This window comes from Pseudonaja textilis, chromosome 3 (genome assembly GCF_049901715.1).
Source record: "Pseudonaja textilis isolate UNSWEBS1 chromosome 3, rPseTex1.2, whole genome shotgun sequence".
In the NCBI taxonomy this organism is placed as follows: domain Eukaryota; kingdom Metazoa; phylum Chordata; class Lepidosauria; order Squamata; family Elapidae; genus Pseudonaja; species Pseudonaja textilis.
Window position 1 is genome coordinate 94,250,177 of NC_141992.1, and position 24,059 is coordinate 94,274,235.

Sequence of the window (24,059 nt, forward strand, 5' to 3'; positions counted from 1 at the left end):
TTTAGGTCTTTGGGATTCAAAGCATGCCATCAGGCAAAACTTATATACCTATCTCCTGATTTTTCCAAATATGTGTTATTTTTATACAGTTTTAACTGCTCTATATCAAGTTTTCTAAAACAATAAAATGAGAGTTTATTTATTACCAAGTAAAATTTCTTTAGTGAAACAAAGCATTTCAAAGTTAAAAAGAGAACGACAGAAAGATTGGCATGCATCTCTTTTCATTCCTTGACAAGAACAACTTTGTTTTGAGTTGTAAGATTGACACAGAATGCATTTTGCCATTGAGATGAGAGCAAAGCTTTTAGAACATCTCTGTACTTAATATGAATTTCAGACTTCTGTGCATCCTTCCCCTTATCTTCCAAACCCATGATTTGAAGAAATAAAAAAATAAAAAAACTCAAAACATAGCCTCACAAACTTTGATTGAACATACTTATCAGAGCTAAAATTTCTTTGTCTTTCTTTTGTTCTTCCTTCCTTCCTTCCTTCCTTCCTTCCTTCCTTTCCTTTCTTTCTTTCTTCTTTCTTTCTTTCTTTCTTTCTTTCTTTCTTTCTTTCTTTCTTTCTTTCTTTCTTTCTTTCTCTATTTCTAGGGATGTATGGATTGCAATTGACAATGGCCTGATCAAACAGAAACAGTATTAACCCCCCCAAAAAAAAAGTTCTGAACAGAGAAAAAAACTCCAATGCAGGTCAAGAGAGCTTTGTTGTATCAATTTTTACTTTCCTTACTTTATTCATTAGACTAGAAGTGGACAACATCATGCATCCACAATCTCCAAGTTTAAATGAATTGAAAAATAAATAAAATGGCTGGAATCTTATAAAATTGTTGAGAGTTTTGGTATTCTCACACAAGATCACATTTCCTGACATTTAGCACTCATGAAACATTGGTATGAGAATTCACAATAGCAATTTTACTGTTTGTGCAGGAGTTCCCATGATATTATATTGTGTAAAGTGTGAAGACATGAAAAAAGTGCATCTTGGTTTTGTTTTGTCTTAAAGTAAAACTATACATTTCTATACTGGGGAAACAGGATAATTGGTTCAATCCTGACTCTCTTTTCCAGATATTTGTTTCTAACCTTAATATCTGTACACGTGGGGCTAAAAAAATATAAAAGCCATTCGCTACTTATAATCTTTAGGACAAGCTACAATTCATAGCTCTTCTTCAGTCAAAGGCAATCTTCAGATATCTTCTGTCATTGAAAGTCTTTGATGATACTTGGAGAGTAAACAGGAGCTCACCATGAGCTATAGAGAACTGGTCTTTGTCCAGTGAATGAAGTTAATGGTCTGCACAATGTTATACATGCAAATCTTACAACTAAGAATCAAAAGCATAAAGTCTACAATGTCTATTTGCATCTGTACAATGCATCTTCACAAGCCTTCTTGCCTTCTTTGATAAAGTGACTAAATTATTGGATCAAAGAAATGCTGTGGATATAGTAGACTTAGACTTCAGTAAGGCATTTGACCACAGCCTACTTCTTGGTAAGATAGAACAATGAGGGATAGACAATACTATCACCAGATGGAATTGCAATGGCTGGCCAACTGCACTCAGCATGTAGTCCTCAATGGAACTGCATATATATGGAGGGAAGCATGTAATGAGATGCTTTGAGGTACCAGTGCTCTTCAATAACTTCATAAAAGGCCTAGATGATGGAATTGAAAGGACAGTCATCAAATTTGCAGATAACACCAAGTGGAGAGAATTGCCAGCACTTTGGAAGGCAGACTCAAGATTCAGAAAGATGTTGACAGACTTGAGCATTGGACTCTTTCCAACAAGACGTAATTCATCAGAAAAGTAAGGCAGGGAAAACTAAATGCACAGGTACAGGATAGGAAGTACCTGGTTCAACAGTAGTGACTTTTGACAGTAGGTCCTGGTGGATAAATGCTTAAGTATGAGTCAGAAGCATGTTGCAGCTGCCAAGAAAACCAACATGGTCCTAAACTGCATCAGCAGAAAGATATCATCAAGATCATGGAAAGTGATAGAGCACCACACTTGAAATTTCTCACCTAGTTCTGGTCATCACAATTCAAAAAAGTTGCTTAGATCTTAGAAAGATTGCAAAGACCAACAGAGATGATAAAGGATCTGGAAACTAAATTATGATGAATGTCTAAGAAATGTCTAAAGAAACTAGGTATGTTTTATTTAATGAAGAGAAGACTCGGGGGAGACAATGATAGAACTCTTCCAATGCTTGAAGGGCTGTCACAGGGAAGAGAGCATCAATTTATTCTCCATTGCATCTGAAAGCAGAACAAGAACCAACAGTCAGATACTCATCAGAGGGAGATCCAACCTTGGAAATAACAGTGAGAAGAATCAAGCAATGAATAGCTTGTTTAAATGGGTGCTGCATCACTGTGGATTTTCAAGAAAAGATTGAATAACCTTTTGTCCAGGTTGATATAATGACTCTTGTCTCGGACAGGGGTTTAGACTAGAAGACCTCTAAGCTCCCATCTAGCCTTATGATTCTATGATCCTTTATTCTACCAAAGTCCCTTGTTTCCTTGGCATAATAATAATAATAATCATCATCATCATCATCATCATCATCATCTGTGTTGACTTTAGTTAGAGCCTCTTATGTGTGCATTTTCCTCTAGTGGCTGCCCTTGGGGATATATAAGATAATACTCACCCCATTGCTGAGAAGCATTCAAGATAAACATGGGATCAATTCCATTTAATCTTCAGAATGTTATTCTCACACATGTTTAAATGAAATCTCAAGCCTTCTTTTCACTGCTGTGATTTTTTTTGTTGCCTAGGCAACAGTAAAGTGAAAAGGATTTAGGGGCATAATCTGGAAGACATTGAAGGGACAATCTTAGGAAATGCAAGGTTTTACCATATGACATGATTTATTTGGCTACATAGTTGCCTACTGAGCTATAAGCAAAAGCTCTGAGTGACAAACTATCTTTATCCCTATTGCTATGCACAGTAGTCCTAAAAGCCCATTCTTCCAAAGTATTATAAGCAGGTTACCCACCCTAAACAGGACAGAGTTTCTCCGTTGATTATTTATGCTTACTGCCTACACTTGTTCTTTATAGGAGGAAAAATCAGTATTGATCATAAATAAACCAAATCCAATTTTAATTTCGTTCAGAATCTACTGCACTACAGAAGATAAATGATAACTTCTATCTGAGTATGTCCCCTGCATATACTGCATGCATGCCACGGAGAAATACACTGCTCAAAAAAATAAAGGGAACACAAAAATAAGACATCCTAGATCTGAATGAATGAAATATTCTTATTAAATACTTTGTTCATTACATAGTTGAATGTGCTCACAACAAAATCATACAAAAATTATCACTGGAAATCAAATTTAGCAACCCATGGAGGTCTGGATTTGGAGTTACACTCAAAATTAAAATGGAAAAATACACTACAGGCTGATCCAACTTTGATGTAATGTCCTTCAAACAAGTCAAAATGAGGCTCAGTAGTGTGTGTGGCCTCCACGTGCCCGTATGAGCTCCCTACAATGCCTGGGCATGCTCCTGATGAGATGGCAGATGGTCTCCTGAGGGATCTCCTCCCACACCTGGACTAAAGCATCCCCCAACTCCTGGACAGTCTGTGGTGCAACATGGTGCTGCTGGATGGAGCGAGACATGATGTCCCAGATGTGCTCAATTGGATTCAGGTCTGGGGAATGGGCAGGGCAGTCCATAGCATCAATGCCTTCATCTTGCAGGAACTGCTGACACACTCCAGCCACATGAGGTCTAGCATTGTCCTGCATTAGGAGGAACCCAGGGCCAACCACACCAGCATATGGTCTCACAAGGGATCTGAGGATCTCATTTTGGTATCTAATGGCAGTCTGGCTACCTCTTTCAAGCACATGGAGGGCTGTGCAGCCCCCTAAAGAAATGCCACCCCACACCATTACTGACCAAACCAGTCATGCTGGAGGATGTTGCAGGCAGCAGAATGTTCTCCACGGCATCTCCAGACCCTGTCACGTCTATCACATATGCTCAATGTGAACCTGCTTTCATCTGTGAAGAGCACAGGGCACCAGTGGCAAATTTGCCAATCTTGGTGTTCTCTGGCAAATGCCAAACGTCCTGCACAGTGCTGGGCTGTAAGCACAACCCCCACCTGTGGACATCAGGCCCTCATACCACCCTCATGGAATCTGTTTCTGACCATTTGAGCAGCCACATGCACATTTGTGGCCCACTGGAGGTCATTTTGCAGGGCTCTGGCAGTGCTCCTCCTGTTCCTCCTTGCACATAGGTGGAGGTAGCAGTCCTGATGCTGGGTTGTTGCCCTCCTACGGCCTCCTCCACATCTCCTGATGTACCGGCCTGTCTCCTGGTAGCGCCTCCATGTTCTGGACGCTACGTTGACAGACACAGCAAACCTTCTTGCCACAGCTCGCATTGATGTGCTATCCTGGATGAGCTGCTCTACCTGAGCCACTTGTGTGGGTTGTAGACTCCATCTCATGCTACCACTAGAGTGAAAGTACTGCCAACATTCAAAAGTGACCAAACCATCAGCCAGAAAGCATAGGAATTGAGAAGTGGTCTGCGGTCATCACCTGCAGAACCACTCCTTTATTGGGGATGTTTTGCTAACTGCTTATACCTGTAGTCTATTCCATTTGCACAACAGCATGTGAAATTGATTGTCAATCAGTGCTGCTACCTAAGTGGACAGTTTGATTTCACAGAAGTGTGATTGACTTGGAGTTACATTGTGTTGTTTAAGTGTTCCCTTTATTGTTTTGAGCAGTGTAGTTTGCTTAGAACTGCATCAGGGCTATGAACTTTTAAAACATGCAGTTGATAATGTACACGCAATTGATAATGTATTAATCTGTTTTAAAGAAAATTGAGCATTTATATATTTTCTATAGACTTGAGGTATAGAAGCAAAAGAATTTGTAATATCAATCAGTCTTTGCTAAGGTGGAATTCTGTAGTTTTATTGCATTTTAGCTTCTATTCCCTAGTGCATGTGGCCTCACAGATGATTATAAACTCTCTTTTTTTAAACCAACGCCTGTATGTCTACATTTCCAGTTAATTGTTTGAGGTATAACACTAAAATGTGATATATTTCTCAAAATATATTCTTGTACATAAAAAGTACAATAATTTAGCTTTTCTTAAAAAAAAACCTGTGTATGTGTTTTGACTGCTAATATTCTTTGGTCGTCTGAGTCCCAGACCTATTTAACTTCTGAGTCCCAGCTATGTTGGCTAGCTGCTATCATCTGTTGAGATTAAGTAATGCATAGAAGGATAAGAGGATTGATAAACACAAGCTACTCATTGCTTGAAGGCCATTGTGCATATTTTCTCCTTCATGACTTATAACCCTTGCGCTCATGTATTCCCAAAATACATCAGAGACAAAGCAGCCTCCTCCAAACTAACAATTCTAGTTAGTCAATTAATACTTATAACCATAAGAGTAAAGTACTATGAATTATAGCTTTGAGAAAAATGAATGATTAAGCACTACTGATGTTTCATTGCAGAATGTGTATTTCAAGTTTGATACATTTCTTACAATTAATGCTTCACCAGTCAGGTGGGTTATTCTTCCTCTGGGATTGTATTTTATCAAGTATTGCATGTATCTCTATTACATTCCACAGGTACATCTATTAGTGTTCCATGTATCTCTATTACAGACAACAGACTTTTTTCTGCTGACTCATTCCAATAGAATAAAAATAAATTATTTTGTCCTCAAAAAAACAATTATTTTGTCAAATTTTGCAAAATGTGGCCTTGTATTTTTCTCATCTTCTTTCACAGTTTTAAAAGATGCAACTTCAACGTTTAATTAAGTAAATCAGAGAAACACATTTTCTCCTGAATGCATGATAGAAATTGAAAATAAAACATCTCCCTAGAGTTAGTTTGAAAGATTATATAACTAGCTCTGCTACATTGTTTTTCTCTCTTTGATTAAAATATAATATAAAAATCTGTTAGCATCACCAATGAAAAGAATTAGCAAATTTTTAATGCAACATTTCTTTCTTTGTTCAGAACAAAAAAATAAAAGAAATGCTTTAACACCACTTTACACTTCATAGTTTTGCTTAAGATTACTTAAATTATGTAAAGTTTTTTTATGTGGTTTGCAAAGGGTTTTTTTCCTCAGTGGAGGCTGTCTTGCTTTAATTTTTAACATACAGTTAATATCAGTAACAAATTTCAAAGCCAACATCAATAAGAATTACTACCACTCAATTTTTCACTAAAAATAGACAACTTATCATTGGAACTTAGTCTTTATGTGATCACTAACAAAGCTAATATTCAATTTTCTTTTTTACAAAATATGGTCTCACATAAAAACCAGTTTGAACAAATATTTATGGATGAATAAACATATATCAAATGACTGTCCAAAGGTTAGACAATGTTCAATTATAGATTTGTTTTATCTCATTGGAGGTGCATGAAGAAAACAAAGCATTCCATTGAACTATTAGCTATATTAAATTTTTTCACATGGAAATCACACATTAATAAGCTAGCATTGAGTTGAAATTAAATTGGCAGCATCCCACTTTGATAAAATGTAAAGACTTGTTCTAATTAAGAATGCCGATATATCTTTACAAACAGCTAACCCATTGTCCTTAAGTATGGGGCAATTATTTCATTGAATGAAGGCTGCTTTTATTTTTAAATGTTGAGGGAATACTTTTATATTTTGAGATGATCAATTGGAACTCATCTATTATGACAATTTGGAAGGAAGAAATAAGCCACGAATAGGTAAAGGTTTGTGTCAATGGATATCTTTGGAATGTTGAAAGGATGTCTTGGGCCATTCACAAATAGCTACCATGATAGTCTGGCTTGTCACAAAACAGATGGCATTATGTGAGATACTAGTAGTTTTAGTTATCATTGTAAGAGGTACTTCACAATTATGAAAAGAGTTCCATAAAAGAGATGCTGTTCAGTGGTGGGTTTCAAATAATTTCACCACCAGTTCACCAAAAACGTGAGTGCATGTGGCTTCCACAAATGTGTGTGCACACAGCTGCCACCATGCGGCGAGGCTCAACTGAGCAGCCTTTTGGAAACTGCTCCCCTCCATCTCTGCTCTCCGGGGCAGTGGCTGCTTCTCTCTGCACTGCTGGGAGAGCATTTGTGCAATTTAGCAGTTGTGAGCTGCCACTTTCCTCTAAGTCCCATCCAGAAAGCACTGTGGCACAGAGAAGCAGCAGTTGGTGGTGCAATTTTCCGTGTTTCCGAACTGCACAGAATCTGGTAGAACTGGTCTGAACTGGCTGAATACCACCTCTGATGCTGTTATTTAGATCTTCTGCTACACTGTACATTAGCAAGGAACTGCATCTCTATGTGAACATAGCCTTTGCTGATATTGGGTGAAAGGGGATTATATTGTATTGTTTTTAATGTATTTATTAGCAGTCACATCTGTGATTGCTAATAATAATGTATATTTGTAGAGCCACATTTGTGAGATGGTGGCCATATGCATCAAATTTGTATAATACTAAAACTTTTGATTGGGCAAACCAATGCATAATAGGGCAACAATTTTTGAACCAAGGTACCTCAGATGTGCTAATTTATAGAAATATCCAAAATCTGGAAGCCAGGTTTCTCGAGGGAATGAAATTTGGAGAAGATATGGCTGCTTCAGTGTGACTGAACTGCTATAGTCATATGATCTAACTTTTCAATTTTCTGTGAAAATTTCCTGGTCAGTCTCTCAATCCCTTACTCCTTCACATAGAAGGAAGGAAGGAAGATAATTACAGAAAGGAACAGAAGGAAGGACAGGGAAGGAAGGAATGAAGGAAAGGTGGAAGAGAGTAGAAAAAAGAAGGGTAAAAAGGAAGGACAGAGGGAGGAAGAAAAGGAAGGAAGGAAGGAAGGAAGGAAGGAAGGAAGGAAGGAAGGAAGGAAGGAAGGAAGGAATTGAGGAAAGGAAGGAAGATAATGACAGAGTGCCAGAAAGAAATGGTAGGAAGGAGGAGAAGGGAAGGAAAGAAAGATGAAAGGAAGAGTGGAAGAAAAGAAGGGATGGAGGGGGAGAACGGAAGGAAGACTGAACAGAGCATATCTAAACCTGAGACTCACTAGGCATCCTGCTGCATCAGCTAGGAAAACATCTTAGTGGGGAGGCTCTTATTTTTTGTTTAACTTTTTAATCCACCTTCATTATTTTTGTAAATAATTGAAGGTGATAAACATACCTAATATTCCTCACTCCTCCTAATTTTCCCACAACATTTCCCCTGTGAGGTGAGTGGACTGACAGGGATTGGCTGGCCCAAATCACCTGTAGGGGGAAATATTTTTTTTAGCCTGATGCCTTAACCACTAGGTCAAACTACCTCCATTTGTATTAGGTTTCATCAGGGATTGACAAGGGTTCCTCAGCAATCAAATTAATGTGAAAAATATTTTCTTACACTAGCGGAAGAGAAAGACAAACATAACCACCTATAAAAGTAAGTAACTTTTTGCAAAATGTGTATACATCCTCACATATTTCCTTTGCAGAATTTACAACAGTTCTTTATTTCTGTATCTCTTCTCTCCCAGTTACAATCCTTCTCTCACTTGATGTTCTTGTCCACTTGCATTTGTCATTTTTCATTCTTCTATCTGCTTGGTCTTCCTAGGTGAAGCAGTGGGCTGAACTTGCTAGAATAGAAATTCTTTTTCAATTTCCAAAGAAATGAATCTTATTTCTCATGACAATAATGAGAAACAGAGGAAGCTCTTTCTTTCTTTAAGCAGTGATTTATTGGCATATGTTTTTAATTTATAGCCTGACTAATCACAAAATATTGCTCTATACTGCAAATTTTCAAATCAAGAAATAAATCCTAGGGGAAGCAGCTACACCCATCAAACAATTATAGATATACATGTATATATTAATAGGATTTTTTATATCACCCACTCCTGTTACCTAATTTTTTGCCTTTACCTTCAAGTCAGTTTCAATAGGAAAAAAAAATAAGCTTAGCCATAAAAGACATCTTACACACTTGGGCCCCTTGAACTGTATTTTGACCCTTAACCAACGCTCAGTTCGTGGAGGGGGGCCAACTTTCAATAATTGTAAAGACTGTCATCAAAAGGAAAATCCTCTAATGTCTTGGATCTAAGCTATAGGCCAATGGACTTTACCGTTGTTGATTTTTTTAAAAAAAGGGGGAGGAAGACAAAACAAAAACAATCAATCAGTGATACAATAAAATAGTATCACTGATTGATTGTTTTTCTTTTGTCTTCCTCCCTTCCTTGCCCTCTGAGTCTCAACTCCATATCGATAAAGCTCAGTTAGTAAGACATTAACAGAGTATGGATGTGAACCCATTCTTCATCTGTAGAGCAACTGGTCCATATTAGTCTTTTTAAATTAATCTTACTTGCCATAAAAACTATTAACAGTTGCCCTTTCTTATATCATTTTATTAAGGAGACCCCAACATGCTTCTATAAACACCCTTTCTTAATTAGCAAATCCCTTTCTCATCATAAACTTTTCCAGACTCTTCTTGCTTAAACAATAAATTCCTAATCCAACATTCAAACACAGAAAATCAGAATACAGTAACAAATAAGAGCAAAACTGAATCTTTAATTCTTAGACTATCCATATTTTTCCATGCAATGTTTAGACTAATGTTCCTAATGTTGTCAAAGCATTAACTGAGCAAATTAAATTTCTACAACGAATATGGTATGTATGTATATATGTTGTGGAAATATGCTGTTCACACACACACACACATAAACACACACACACACATGCATACATAAACACACAAACACGGAGTGTGTGTGTGTGTGTGTGTGTTTTCTTAAGTTTTTGCGGGTACTTACATGTATGGTATTCAGCTTTGTTTGAGTATTTTCCCATGTCATTATAGTTCTGCTTTTAAAGTTGTAGCAACATTTCGGCAGAATCTCATCTGCCATCATCAGGCTTCTGTATTTCACAGACTTTCACAGACCTTCACATGAATACTGTGGCACGACCATGAACGCAAAGCCAAACAACAGGTTCACAGCTCACCAGCTCAAATCCCCCAGCAACTAAGACTAACCTGAGCACAACCAAGCCCCCACCTGAACAGAACACACCCCCACCCAATCAGAATACAGCCAACCCCCCAACCAATCAAGTCACACCCCCACTAGCTAAAAGGAAGAAGCAGCTGCAAGTTCACATTATTCTGAGAAGCACAAAGCTGAAGACACAAGCCTGAAGATGACAAATGAGACTTTGTCGAAACGTTGTCAAGATACTTCCAATTTTATGCTGGAGAAAACCTGAATAAGCAAAGATATATATATATATATAGTATTTATATATAATATTTATATATAGATTCTGCCGAAATGTTGCAACAACTTTAAAAGCACAACTATAATGATGTGGGAAAATACCCAAACAAAGCTGAATACCATGTATGTATGTATGTATGGCATTCAGCTTTGTTCGGGTATTTTCCCACGTCATTGTAGTTGTGCTTTTAAAGTTGTTGTAATGTTTCGGCAGAATCTCATCTTCCATCATCAGGCTTCTGGTTGTGTCCATCTGTGAGTCAGGCCCCCACAGTTGTTTCAGTTTCAAATTTGGGGCAGCCTATTGCTGTGCCAGAATGGTTTTTTCTTCATCCTGATTGGTTGGGAATCTAGGTCTGTGTTTATTGGTCTTGGAGTTTGCTGTGTTCTGCTTGATTGGTGTTTCTAATATCTTCTGTCTGTTTTTTGGCTCTTTTTGTATCTTGATTGGTTGGCAACATTGTGTTCCTTTATTGGAGGCCTTTTGTGCAGCTTGGCTCCGGGTAAATGGACGGCTATTATTAGATAGGAAGCTAGGTTTCATCTGGGTGCCTGGTTGGGGTGTTTTTGAGCTGGAGGTATCAGGGGGAATCTGTTTGTCAGGGTGCATAGTTCAGTCTTAATGCTGAAACAGCAGCTTCACATGTACAAAACTCATACCACTTCTTGGAAATGATCAAAGATCTACATGTGAAGCAAGAAGATCTGCTTGTAGGTTTCGACGTGGTTTCACTATTCACTCAAGTCCCTATAAAAGAGACCCTTGAAATCATCAAAAATAAATACCAACCAGCTAAACACCTCATGGAACTAACAGAACACTGCTTAACCAACACATATTTCATATACAAAGGACAAAGATAAAAACAAATTGAAGGAGCCCCTATGGGATCACCACTGTCACCCGTCATTGCAAACCTGTTCATGGAAGAATTCTAATCCAGAGCCCTGGCCAATGCCATCCACAAACCCAAACTATGGTTAAGATACATCGATGACACATTTGTAATTTGGCCCCATGGAAAAGAAAACCTAAACAATTTCCTAACACACCTAAACAGCACACACCCCAAAATCAAGTTCACCATGGAAACGGAAACAAACAAACAACTACCATTCCTAGATGTACTAATCTACAAAAAAACAGATGGCACACTAGGACACACTGTATACCAGAAGAAAACACACACTAACCGCTACCTCAACGCCCAATCCCACCACCACTCAGCACAGATAAACTCCGTGGCTAAAACACTAATTACTAGAAACCAAACGCCTGGCAGACAAGTCACACATTAAGACTGAACTATGCACCCTGACTAAAGTACTGACAGCCAACGGCTTCCACAAAAGCAAAATCACCGGCTTGATCCACAAAAACACACTGAGACATAATAGAGACCCAGAAGATGAATAGACCTATGGAACAGCTGTCCTGCCCTACTTAAGAGGTACTACAGACAAAATTAGTAAGATACTACACAGACATCACATCAAGACTGTCTTCAAAACAGACAGAAAAATAGCAGCCATCCTTAGAAACCCCAAAGATAAAATTGACCTGGAAAACCAAGGCATATACGAAGTCCCCTGTGCATCATGCCCAGCCACATACATTGGACAGACCAATAGAAGAATAAGTACCCACCTGGATGAACACAAAAATGCAGTCAAAAAGCTGGAACACACTTCCTCACTAGTCCAACACATGAAAGCAACAGGTCATAGCATCAACTTCAATGGCACCAAAACCCTAGCCACTATAGAAAACCACAGCCACAGAATTATCAGAGAAGCCATAGAGATTGAAAAAAGACCTGAAAGCATGAATAGAAGAAATGATTCCACCAGACTGTCAATCATTTGGAAACCTGCACTCACAAACAAAAAAATCTCCACACCACTAGCCAGGCAAACAGCTGGGCACAAACAGATCCCCCCTGATACCTCCAGCTCAAACACACCCCAACCAGGCACCCAGATAAAACCTAGCTTCCTAACTAATGATAGCCGTCCATTTACCCGGAGCCAAGCTGCACAAAAGGCCTCCAATAAAGGAACACAATGTTGCCAACCAATCAAGACACAAAAAGAGCCACTAAACAGACTTAAGATATTAGAAACACCAATCAAGCAGAACACAGCAAACTCCAAGACCAATAAATGCAGACCTAGATTCCCAACCAATCAGGATGAAGAAAAAACCATTCTGGCACAGCAATAGGCTGCCCCAAATTTAAAACTGAAACAACTGTGGGGGCCTGACTCATAGACGGACACAACCAGAAGCCTGATGATGGAAGATGAGATTCTGTGAAACGTTGCTACAACTTTAAAAGCACAACTACAATGACGTGGGAAAATACCCGAACAAAGCTGAATGCCATACATGTAAGTACCCACGAAAACTTAAGAAAACATGTATATGTGTGTGTGTGTGTGTGTATGTGTGTGTGTGTGTGTGTGTGTGTGTGTGCGCGCGCACACACACACACACACACACACACACATATATATGGCTTCTATTCTTACCATATATATGCAGGTAAATGACAATCTGCTTATACATAAAGAACTTCTCTGCTCTATATTCTCAAGATATTTATGTCAGGGGTTTTATATATTCTTAGAGAAGAAATTGAACTGAAGGATTATTCTTCCTCCTTTTCTAAATTGATGGACTTTTGGGTGACTCTGATATCCAGCTCTTGAAATGTCTGAGCTTTTTGAAATATAAAGTATAGATGGTTGAATTTATGTCCTGAGCCCTTTTTATCTTTTACCGCTTGTTCGTTTCTCTGTCTTCCTGTTTTTGACAATTGACTGCGTTTCAGGTCTGATTATATTTAAGACATAAACATCAAGCCATATTGTTGCAAGCTGCATTGAATGATACAGTATGTGTGCTAGACTTAGTTTGATTTGAACGTAAAGATGAAATTGGAGTGTGCTGAATGCAAGCAATGAAAAAAAAAATACTGTTTTCCCTTTCCACCCATATTCTGCCACAACTTCTCAGGTTTTCTATCAGCGGTCTAGCTGCTATAGTCTGTGAAATGCCTTGACGAAAGAGCTCATCTTGTATCTCATCTGACAGCCTCTCTTTGAACTGGTCACGTAAGTCACTTTCATTCCAGCCTACATCCTGAGCTAACAGCTGAAACTCAGCAGCACGCTGCCAGGCTGATGTGGATGTTACCCTGTTGTAGGTGACAGATTGCAGAGCTGGCAGCCATTTGCTTGACTAAATCCTCAAAGTTAGCTCTCAAGCATGCCACCGACTTAGTTTGGTTGTCAAATTCTGGTTTTATACCTAAAGGAGGAGTTGTCTACAATATCACTCCCTTAATCATTACATATTTGTTGGTTGGCAGGAAAGTCATCAAATCTCAATCAACTTGTCTTATCTAAATAATATATAGATCCCATTGGGTAAGGAATAGAGTAAATTGGGGGGTTTCCAGCATATCTATGACACAAGGAGACAGTTATTCAGTTTATGAATAACTCCAGCTGCCTCAGCCACAGAGATTCAAGCTAAGATATATATAATAATCCTTGGTTACAACAGATGTGTCACCTACTGGACTATCTGCCTCGTCTCATGGGCTTATGCATCCATTGGGTTACCACTGGTTTTGTTCCTATGGCAAGGTATTGGTCATTTGATCACCAATTATAAAGGGTGGTAGAAGAACCTCATTTTATTCTTTGATACTTGGAGTACCTTCCCAAAGCTGCAGGAGAGGACAAACAACCTATCAGGTTCTTCTAAGCAGAGCTCTGCAGTTTCTACTCTTTTTTGTTTATTTGTTTCATTTTCTGGGATTGAACTCTGTCTTTTTGGGCGATCAGTTTTGAGGTTTTGTTTCTTTTATAATTAAAAATAAAAATGAAAAACACATAGTGCATGGTAGGAAAGATCACATTCCACCTGGGTGGTCCTGCTACAGCAGATATTAAATCTGAAAGCCATGGTCAGTTTTCATGTTAGAATGAAACAGGGAGCCCCATAGATTGGCAAAAGGAGTACATCAGGGGTTTCCAAACGTGACAACTTGACGATTTTAAGACTTGTGGACTTCAGTTCCCAATTCTGGAGTACACACAAGCATAAAAGCACACCTAGAAAAACAAACCCTCTTACCTTGCCTTTCTTCTCATCTCTAGTAATCTGCATCTGCAAACTTTAAAATAAATTTTGCTACTCCTGTGTGGAACAGAGTGAAAAACAAGTCCCTTTTGTAGAGACTAGAAGATTTTCCAAATAATTGCCCAACATTATGTAAAATGCAGCAATCCATAATCCATTACTAGGTGCGGATTTAGGTCTATTTCCTGTCTATGAACAGTATTTCTATTACAGTATTTTTTTTTCATTCTGTTAGCAATCACAACAGCAGCAACAGGAACAAATGATAAAGTATCTTCCAAATGATTCTGTCATGTTGGACTTGCTCCAAAAACAGTTCTAGGATTGTGGGTAATAGATTGAATTTATACATAAGGTGGCAACAATTGGATTTTCTACATAAGGTAGCACAATATAAAAGAAAAGCAAACATTATTTTTGAAGCTGTCATGGGTGGAAGGCAGAAAAGTTAGAAGAGAAAAAAATAATTTTGCAGAATGAAATTTCTGCAGGGTTATACAGACATCTAGTGGCCCTGATAGAAATTTCATCTTGCAGTCCTTTAAAGTAATTCTTAAAATGTTTTGCTCTCAGGACCCTTTTCTCTTTTAAAACATGTGGAGAACACCAAAATGTATTTTGTTTGTATGGGTTATATATTTTTTTATCACATTAAAATTTTAAATTGACGTTTTCACTGCCACTATCACTTCTCATGACTGATGGGATTTTAATACTATATTATTTTTCAGCATAGCCTGGCAAAATAATTTTGGCTTCACAAATCTCTGTGTGGGTCTTAAGGGACACCCAGAGATCTTAAGGAGCAGTTAAAGAAACAGTTTCAAAGGAAAGAAATCCAGTTTATGGGAACCTCATATAAAATATAACTTTGTTAGGTGTGTATAGATGTAAAGTTCCCACAAACACCAGCCAATGTGATATTGTGCCTATATTTTGTCCCATTGAATGTTACTGTGGATGTTTATATGCCTACTTGACCAAATGTTTCTAATGTCCTCCTTGATAAGTCACTATTTCTCTTCCTCAAAAGGCCTATTTTTCCCTGTTGACTTAGATGAGGTTCCTTGGTTTTAATGTCCTCCTGTAGCACCTCTGCCTAAACTTCTCTTTCTAACACTTTATCTATTTCTGTTGGTTTGAGTAACATTGTTAATTCCTTGTGCAAGATTGCATTTTATGGGACACTTTCAGGAATTACGTACACTCTCAAGTCTATTTTTGGCAAAGATTTTCCAGTCAATCATCATCCCCTTTTAACAAGCTTGGAGGGTGGAGTTTGGGAAACTGAGTGGAGCTGAGTGTTTACTGGCCAAATGCCCTTCCTGTTGACAATGCGGAGGGGTTTTTTTTTCCAGCGGATATATTATCAGCATGTCCAGAGAGAGAAATATCTGCCTCTACTTAGGATCGAATTCACAGCCTCCTGATTGTGAGATGAGAGTTCACCACACCACACAAAGATTTTCCAGTCAAAGCTGGAATATATTTAATGCTTGAAAACCATTGCTCGACATTTTAGAACTGGAAGTTCCCCTTGTTTTCAAGTTTGTTTCATTTTTTCAACTGTCATACAGATTTAACTGAAAACGAAAAGCATTTCCAATATTTTGTATAGTTTTTGCTACTGGTCCAAACTCTTAACGTTTACTTTTCTTCATTTACATCTTCCAAGGAAGGAAAAAAGATATTTTTAATACTTTTCCTCCAATTTCTCTATTTCTTGTACACATGTCTTAGAAAATCCAGTCCAAGAATGTGATCAACAGGATATGAACATCTTTCTTAAAAAATAATAATGAAAAACTCACTATTAACTTTACTTTTCAGTAATGATATGTTTAACCTTGGGGAATAAACCAGAAACAGTTTTCACAAATAAAAATAAACTATGCTAGAAATTTAAGCTCAGGAGGACAAGCTAACTGTCATTTTGATATAATATACTTGCTTACCCAGAGCTAACTGGGAATAAACTAAACAAATACGTTTGAACTTGGCAAAGTTATAAGACCAAGACACTTAAAGTAACAAAAATGGGTCAATAACAAGGAAGGAAGGAAGAAGGAAGGAAGGAAGGAAGGAGGAAACAATAACCTATTATTACTATTACTATTGCTGATAGCAGAGGGTTGAGTCTCTAAAAGAAGCATATTTGTGGTTGATATGAAATACAGGAATATGGATTTTCTAACATTTGAAAATAGTAAACACTTATAAATATTGACAGATTTAGACAGATCTCCCCACATTGTAAGGAAGAATGTTGTGGATCAAAGAACAAGAAGTCTTCCAATCATGTTTTAATGGCGTGGGTGACATTTTTAGGGGGTTGGAGGATAGATTTTATGACTTATTTCAAAAAATAGATTTTATGACTTATTTGCAAAAGAAGGAAAGCGTGACCACTGATGTAATCTAAACACTTAGGAATTTTTGTACATGACACGGCAACATTTATGTACAACCAGTGGTGGGCTGCAACTGGTTTAACAACCAGTTCTGTGAGCGCATGCACATGCGCATGTGGAGCATTCAATAAAGAGCAATTTGAGCCTCTCCAGCTCACCTTCTAGTCTTCCCCAGTGAGTAGAACAGCTGAGGCGCGGTAATCCACTTTGCCACATGAATCAGCTGAGCTGCAAAAGAAGGAAATGTAAGACAGGATAGTGCAGGGATGGGTGGGTGAGGCCAGCTAATCGTCATTCATACCGGTTTGCTAGAACCATTGTAAACCGGCATGCAGCTCATCACTGTGTACGACATAGGTGAAGCTTAATCATTGTTTTTCAACTTCTCCTTGTTGAAAGAAAACAGAAAACTTAGAAAATTATGTCATGAAACCTAGCCACTTTGTTGCCAACATTCCACAGTGCAATCTGAGATTCTGGGGAGCACAAAATTTATCTTGAGGTTTGCCAATCTTTCATATACACCTTTTACAGACAAGCAGGTTTGGTGTATAGAAAGTTAGCACCCACCCCTTTCCTAGAAAAATGAAATATTTTGAGAAATATTTAAAAAGCAGAATATTTCTCTGGATCAGAAATGGAGAAATATGTTTTTGGAAAGCAGCCTCCACCTTCCTTAATAGCCCACAGCAGATGTCAGCACTTAAGAGATTAAATAGATAGCTCTATTCATAAGCAAATACCCTCACCCAAGATCCAACAAAGGTAGGATTAGCCATCCACCACAATAGGAATTGCCCAACACCCCTTCATTCCATACCCTCAGAAACTTCAAACAAATTTAGTTCAAACACTTAGGATTTGTACTTTGCCTATAGAGACATCTATGACCCCATACATAACCCCTACATGGCCCTATGGGAGTTTGACAACAGCTAATAGAATACATGTTCTTGTACAGGAACAGGAAGCTTAAGAGAAGGTATTAACCCCACCCCCATTTTCAACTCCATGTGGTCAGCTGCCCAGAATCACACGTGCTTTGTGGTTCTCCTTCATCAATAAATGGACCCTCTTTCCAATCAGCCCCCAGCCTCCATTTTGTCTCCTGTGCCTTTCTCCTGGCTTGGAACTGAACCAGATGGATATTTCTTTCCACAGGTGTTTTATCTTCTATATTTTGCTAGGGTGTGTGCTTATATGTGTCTCTGTCAATATCCTCATGAACACATGATGCAAATCCTTAAACATCTCTGCCGCAGTTGCGCAAGTAAGATGGGTAGTCTTGTCATTTCCCATGGAAAGCTCCTTTCCTGCAGTCTCCTTATGAGGAGCAGTCTTCTGGAGCACATATGGGTGATTTCTTATCCTCTCTTTATCTAGGGAGGTTCCAACAAATCAATCTAGTGACTCATTCCTTGATCTTTGCCATGGTCATTAGATCACTTTCATAGAACTATCTTCAATTTGCCATACTTTCCCCCAAAGCCCAAAATGAAGCATCTATGCTTTGACTGGCAATTCCTCTAGCCAATCATGACATCTCTATTTGATGGAAATGTCTCCTAAATGTTCTTCCTAAAAGATAAATAAATGAAATAAAGCAAGAACGATTTCTTTTCTATCAAGGGTGAATTTAAAAAATACAGAATAAATTTTGACATAGTATTAAATAAAATATGATGAAAAATTACTCCAAAATACTCCATTGTTTGTTATAGTTCAATCTGGAGATCTAGTCCTGGCCTACCAGTTCAAAGTTTCTGTCTGACATGATGGCTTTCTTATGCATTACAACTATCTTTTGATTATAGTAGTTCAATTACAAGAACTGGATGAGAGATTTTCCTTTCTGAGGTAGAGTGTTCTCTTATATGAGCAATTCTAAAAGCTCTCCTGAGAGGTGGCAAGTATGGGTTGCAAGAATGAGCTGAAGCTTCTCTTAATATATTTCTCACATCCCAACAACCCAACTGGGACTTACAGCAAAGTGTAAGACAATATAGACATAATATATTATAGCATTACAGCATGAACTGATTATTTTAAACGGCTTCTATTTTTTTAGAGAAATATTCAACTAGTACAATCAGGAAGTGGGAATCAGTCTAATCCTTTAAATTCTGAGCTAGGGGACACTAAGTTCAAAAGAGGAAGTAAGCCAAAGAAGGCTGTCACCGAAATATTTCCTCTAGTGGTAACAGGCTAACAAGATAAATTATCAACGTAAATTATTCTTACTCTTTAAGATAAATCCATTCTCCCCTGATTCACATTTGTTTGCTCCCTCCAACTTAGTCATACTAGGATTTATACTACTACATCATGGCTTTAATTAAGCAAGAAGTGGCATTTGATTTGAAGCAAGTAGTTTAACAAAAATGTCTTAGATGGGAAATCTTGCAAGGGCTTCTTTGTGAGATTCCCATTCAAGGCTTTTGCCTCCCATTATTCAGGTTAACATTTAAGTATCTAAATCTGGATTCCCTGTGAGCCTTGTCCGTGGGCTTGCCAAATAGCTATCTTGATTCTCATGGCACCAAACTAAGAATCTGCCTTTCGTGGAATCTCAAAATAAGTTAGATGATGCCAATCCAAACATTTTTAATTGGTCTGGACATTATTGCCTAAAACATGAATTAAGTATAAACCAACAGAATAATTGTAGCATCATAGACATTTTAAACTTTGGAAAATTAGAGAGGTTTATTTGGTAACAAAATTTAGATCGAGCATAATAGAATGATTTGATTTGAAAGAGAGTTGGTGGCACATTAAAAATGTGTATTTCTAGTCCTTTAAAAAAAACAAACTTGATGTTTAAAATAGTGTCTAGTTTCATTGCAATTTATCTTATCAGGGCTCTTTCACACCTGGCTTTTCTTTCCTTCCCAGAGACCAATGCAATTGTGGAAAGGCATGAAAAACATCTGCATTCTATTATACATCAAACATATACAAATCCATTTTTGCACTCTATGCACAAGTTAGGATATTAGAACTGGCAACATTTTTTTCAAATGGAATAGCTGCATTATTCAATCATGATAGCAAACACAATTTTCCTGCATAAGAAGAATCATGTAGATAGAAAAAGTAATGTTCCTTGCAGAGAATTAAGGACCTGCGAGACATTAGGAAACTCTACAAAATTAATTTCCATGAACATCTGGAGAAATGACAGTAATTAAATTGATGCACACTCAATTATAGGTGAGGAGAACAGGTGTATCTATAATTTTGCTTCTTCAATCTGATTTTGCTTTAGAAATCAAATCATCAGTATCCAAAAACTCGAGCCTCAAAGTCATAAAGAGCCACATTTACAATGTATTTCTCATGTTTCAGAAGAAGGTCCTTCAGAACAAGCATACTGATAACAGATTCCAGGAACACCATTTTTCTTTCTTCATTCTCCCACTGAACGACCCTTAGATGCCTTCTTGTGTTTGAAGGCATCTAAGTGAATGTTACAGTATAACTGGTTTAAGCATGATTTATTAAATTTCAATTAACTATGCCATAAATCATGGTATAAGGCATTTAAGATTAATCTATACATTTAAAGATTAATTCTGCAAATCCTGTAGCCCCAAATGGCTTGGAATTATAGGTTAACAATAGAGATTGGGATGCCCGCTGAATCCTTGTGTTTTCTTACTTTTACCTCTTATTTAGCAGTAGGCTTTTTTCCTTAACTTAGAACATTTTCTATTATTCTTTTTATAATCTTGCTGCTTTTTTATTATGCTACCCATTCCCTTTTCTTTTCCCTAGTCCAGCCTTCATATGTGCTTCTTATCTCTCTTCTGTCCTGTGCATAGGTGCAGCTATGTGTGCCTGTCTCACATGCCCACACATCTACATTTTTTGGATCTTTCCCAAACCCAGTTTCATGTCTTCCCTTCCTACTCTTAGAAGCAAATTTCCTCCCTTCTATATCTTTATTTCCTTACTTGGTCTGTACCAAAGCCCCTTATTTCTGCCTCCAATATTTATATTTTGTTAAAAATTCTCGTGCCTGTTTGTTTGCAACTTTCAGTTAGGCAAAATTGGAAGATACAGCAGGGCAGTAATTGTTAAACCAAAGTAAGTGAAGTGGACTAATTTCCAGAATGAGAGGACCCACGATTCCAGGATTGAAATTTTGGGAATGTTCTGGCCATAGCAGCTTCTGATTACACTTTCCTGAAACCCATAGGTTGCATGGCATAAGGGAAGATGGAACGGCCATATCCCAACCCTCTTTTTTGCCTTCTTCTGGCCCCTACACCCATTCAGCTGGTGTCAAAGCCCAACGATGAGTGGCATTTGGCTGCTTTGAAATAAAAAAATGAAATATGAAATATCTTAATGATGATGGACAGTGAAAAAAAGGACAAGGTAGCAACTCTGATACCTGGTGGTGAGGAAGGGCTGGCTGGGGGGGGGCAACAATGGTGGATAGATGACCCCCCCCCTTCCTCCAAGGAGGGAAGGGACCCTTGGGGAACACCAGGAAGGGGAACAGGGGTGCAGTTTTCCTTATAGTTCATAGCTCCCTTTGTTTCCCTATCTCTCAGCAAGTGGCAGATAGTTCCATGGATCATCTGGGGAAGAGGAAGGCATGATTTCCAACACATCCTACCAGCTTCTTGCAAGCAATGTCAATGGGATAGTTTGAAAGAAGCTGGAAATACCTCCCACTCCTACTGCTTTTTTTTGCCACCTGTGATTATTTTTTCTGTTTAGGTAAGAATGGCCCAATTGGACACGGGTTGTCTAGTTTATCTATTTACCAGACAATCCAGGGTTACCTTATCCTATGCTATTAATCTTCCACCTACTACAGGCCTATGCAAAGGCACAAGTTGACTGTCATACTACTGGCAAACACCTATCAGTTTCAATATACTATGTTTATTTCCAAACTCTCCTGCATCTTTCTGGATTATATCTATTTACTCAGAAATGCACTCACGCTTCACCAGAATTTACCCTGTATTCTACCAAGCAATAGTTCCTGCCAAATATCATGAGATTCCCGTCACAGGGAATTTCTTAGCATGAAAAAAATCCCATCCAACTACAGAATTATGAGGGTCCAGAAAGGTGTAGTCCCTGGTATTTGTTCACACTATCTGGCTATTCTGTCTAAACTAATTCTAAGCTGAAGTTTATGTCAATCATTTTGCATCAATTTGATGGAAAATAATATTTTGATTCTCCATCTCCACACACAGGTTGGTGAGATGATCTCAGCTACCATATGGATTTTTCTGAGTTAGAAAAGGATCTGGAAATTGTACATGAGCAAATTCTGTAGGGATCTGCAGATTTTCATATTCCAACTATATCTCAAGTGAAGAAGTTATAAGACTGAAGACTGATAGAAAAAGTGTGACACAGGAAAATAAAATATAACCGACTGCCTTAGTCATTGCTCAACATGGTAAGCTTCAAATTTCTTTGAATCTTGAGTGCATATGTAACTTTTTTCTTTCCTTTTTAAAAAATTATAATTGGTCAATATAGAAATAAACAATAAGGAAAATAAGAACTTTAACACAAAAGATATCCACATGCTGTTTCCTACTTTCAAACATAACATTCTAAAAGTTGTATAATTTGTTATTACAAACTTGCCCTTATCTGAGTTCTGTTAACCTTTAAGAAAATAAGTCAATTTTACAAGCAGTGTCGATCCCCCTATTTTTCTATACCCATCTCTATATTTAGGTGCTTTCACTGCTTCAAATGTTGTACAATATTTAACTTAACTGCTGTTAGTAAGATTGACATAAATTGTGAATATACCTGCTGTAGTTTCTGTCAACCAGTAGGTGAGCAATTGCTGGTAATTGACAAATCTGTTGTTTCTTAAATAGTACATAATGTACCATTCAAAAATAATATAATATCAGTTCATGGCCAAATAGAAGGAAACTTCTATTTTGAATGATTGACATTTCCATCAATAATTCTGACCTTCACTATGAATTTTATTTCATTTACCTGGCTGAATTGCCACTGTTAGAAGCACCCCATCAGGAACGGCAAAAGCATTTTGCGAATGAGATTTAAAATAAGCCTCACTCACAAATATCAATTTCAGGAAATTGGCAGACAAATTTTGGCATGTTATTCAATAGATTATTAAGGAAATACAAATGGATCAAGTTACGCCTTTATAGCAGGTTTAGAATTGTAGTTTACTGTGAAAATGAAACTTATTGGAAGCTTATTGATTTATTTTTCTTGAGGATCAGCAGTAATCTTTTCCTTTCATGGCATCATCTATTTTCATGATTTAGAGTTGTTTCTAGCCAATAAACCTATTCTATACCTCCATATCCTGCACATATATAGACATATACACATTCAAGGGGCCTAGAATTCAGAATCAAACTACTTTCTCTTTGCTCATAATGTAGTCAATCTGATAAGGCTCCACTTCTTAGACTTGGCATAAAAATATAATAATGAATAAGATAAATAATGTTACTGCCATTTCATAGTGCTTGTAATCTGCTATGGGAGGCAACCACTTCACCTTAGGAAATGATGATGGATCTTAACTATTTTCCATTTTCTTAATCAAGATCATTGACTCTTGTAAAGTCACAGAACCAAGATGAAGGATGCAGATTAAGAGACAAACTTTATGGTAAAACAATAGAAATGTCTAACAGTGGAATATCTTCATCCGATTCCATTTTAAGCCCAGTATCCTGTGGATACTCAGCAGATATTAAACAATTTTTGTCAGGGTGTTAACATTCCAGCTGCTTTACTAAGACCCCTCTATGAGGCCACCCTGTGATTTCGTACATAAATTCTATGCATTGTTTAAAGATCTGTCAAATCTATCACGCACATAATTTAATAAAATTAACCCACTTGTTTTCAGTGATGCCAAATGTCTGGACCAACATTTCCTTAGACACTTTGATTTTGTCTAGAAATATTTAGCATTTTATTAAAAGGATACAAATCATTCTACGCATGGGTACAGCTGTTAAATACTGCATCAGTTTTGGGCCAAGGGAAATTGAATCAGACTTTGGGCCTCTCTGTTTATATATTTACACCAATTTTTCTGCTAAGCAACCATACGAGATAAAATA

The 24,059-nt window shown here is 37.6% G+C and overlaps 1 long non-coding RNA gene across 4 annotated transcripts in view; it reads left to right on the forward strand.

Moving 5' to 3' along the window:
* LOC148126214 (uncharacterized) overlaps positions 1 to 24,059 on the forward strand; it is a 116,095-nt gene that overhangs the window by 83,788 nt on the left and 8,248 nt on the right. For 2 of the 4 annotated variants that reach the window (XR_015742992.1, XR_015742991.1), the window contains exons 1-2: positions 20,795 to 21,684; positions 22,176 to 22,384. This is a non-coding gene — a long non-coding RNA (uncharacterized LOC148126214). Of the gene's footprint in view, positions 1 to 12,967; positions 13,507 to 20,794; positions 21,685 to 22,175; positions 22,385 to 24,059 lie in introns of those variants that run through there. The other 2 variants (XR_015742994.1, XR_015742993.1) reach the window with 2 other exon arrangements.